The sequence below is a fragment of the Ambystoma mexicanum genome, chromosome 2q, assembly GCF_040938575.1.
Source record: "Ambystoma mexicanum isolate Mex_15411 chromosome 2q, UKY_AmexF1_1, whole genome shotgun sequence".
NCBI lineage: Eukaryota > Metazoa > Chordata > Amphibia > Caudata > Ambystomatidae > Ambystoma > Ambystoma mexicanum.
The window spans coordinates 726,547,375-726,549,010 of record NC_090924.1 but is presented as its reverse complement, the minus strand read 5'-3'; the positions used below and the strand labels follow the sequence as shown (position 1 = coordinate 726,549,010).

The following is a 1,636-nucleotide window of genomic DNA, read 5'->3' as shown; positions in this document are numbered from 1 at the left end:
ATTTGTAAGAACTAATGGGCATATAATACAGAATTAATTTTCCACAAACAGCCCTAATGACCATTAGTTTTACAATAAGAGTTTTAAAGCATAGTCACGGAACAGTTTCATATATTTCTTCTTCCTGGACAATCGCATGTGACACATAAACAGTGCCTTCACTAATGGTGTGAGGTGAAGGCGGAGGAGGAAGTTGTTTGACGATTTTCACATTCAAAGCGCCTTTGCTCCGCCAGCTTGTAGGTCAGCAATCGACTTGCACATGTCCCTTCAAATGTTCACGTCTCGCACGTCAGTTGGATTGCAAGACAGGCTATCCTCGTCATCAGCGCTTTTGCTCTCAGAGACATTGTTGTTGTGCATGGTGTAGACTGCATTCTAGCAGCAATTCAATTTGCTCCTGGCAAGCCTGCAAACAATCCGGCTCACACTTGATGATTTGCGAAAGAAAGGGTGTGAGAAACTGCTGGGAGAGAAAACGGTAGGTGTTGCCGAGGTGAAGGCATTGAACACCTGCAGCGATTCTGCCTGCAGGGAGCATGGATGGAGGGTTTGAAAAAAACCTTATGTCTGTAGCGCAGAGGGCCAAGTAAGTCTGTGCGTGCTTGTGGATGATCTGTTTGGTGTACTCTGTCAGGGGTATTTTACAAAGAAAATGTTCGAAGAAGGCATGAGGAGTGACGGAGGTCAAGTCCCATTTTAGTTTGTTCAATGTCAACAGCTCCATTTGCATAGGGTCTGATGGAGTTATCTGTCTAAATGCAGCGCTTTTTCACTGTCAATGGGATGGTTTCCTTCATTTTTTATGCCAAAAACATGCAAGTGGCCCCCAGGAGTTGCAATAATTTTTTAAAGCTGTTCCACGGACAAGAATCTGTCCAGATAAGTCATTGCCAGAGGGACTACCTCTTCTTCAAACCTCTGCTCTTCACATACCTCCACATACCTCCAGCATCCAGGTGGCCACAATCTTGCACATATGAGGCTGCACCTCTTTCTGCATGCACTCGAAGTAGGAACCAGAGGGGGAGTACCTCTCCTCGGCCTTCAGCATAGTTTGCAGCAACCTGTCATTCAGGAGGTTGGTGTCCAGGGAGGCCCTCTGAATGGTCTCCATCTCGCAGCACAGTAGCTGGTGTTCCATGTCTGCCCTTCCCCTCAGTGTCCTACGCTTGGCCCTGGAGCTGAAGTCAGTGTTTTTTAAGTTCTTGGTGGCAGTGAGCGAGCTCCTCACAGGAAATGTCCCAGTAGAATGAGGACATATATATAGAGGACTCAAGCTACCCCTCCCTTTTGATGCTTATAGGTGTTAATTACCACACATTTCACAGATATTAGTATTCAATCTGTACATGTAATAGATCACCACGATTGCCTTTCATAAAATATCTTTATTTTTGGAGTTTTAAAAGCCTACAGAAGGTAGTAGAATGAGGTAAATAAAGGGTTATAAGAGTTTCAGGAGTGTTCATATGCCTCACCCCAAAGACAGTTCATTAAAGATGCCGGTATTCACCACACTGGACAATCCATTGTAGTGAAGGGAGCAATGTCAATCAGCAAAGGAAGCAATGTCAATCAGCACAGTCACTTCAGTTTTCGTGGCCTGAGGTTATGCTGTGGTCCCTCTGTCACT

At 45.1% G+C, this 1,636-nt stretch overlaps 1 pseudogene; it reads right to left on the bottom strand.

The window, feature by feature from the left end:
• Window positions 1-270: 270 nt before the first annotated feature.
• Window positions 271-1,144, bottom strand: LOC138569017 (G1/S-specific cyclin-D1 pseudogene; annotated as a pseudogene).
• Window positions 1,145-1,636: the final 492 nt, after the last annotated feature.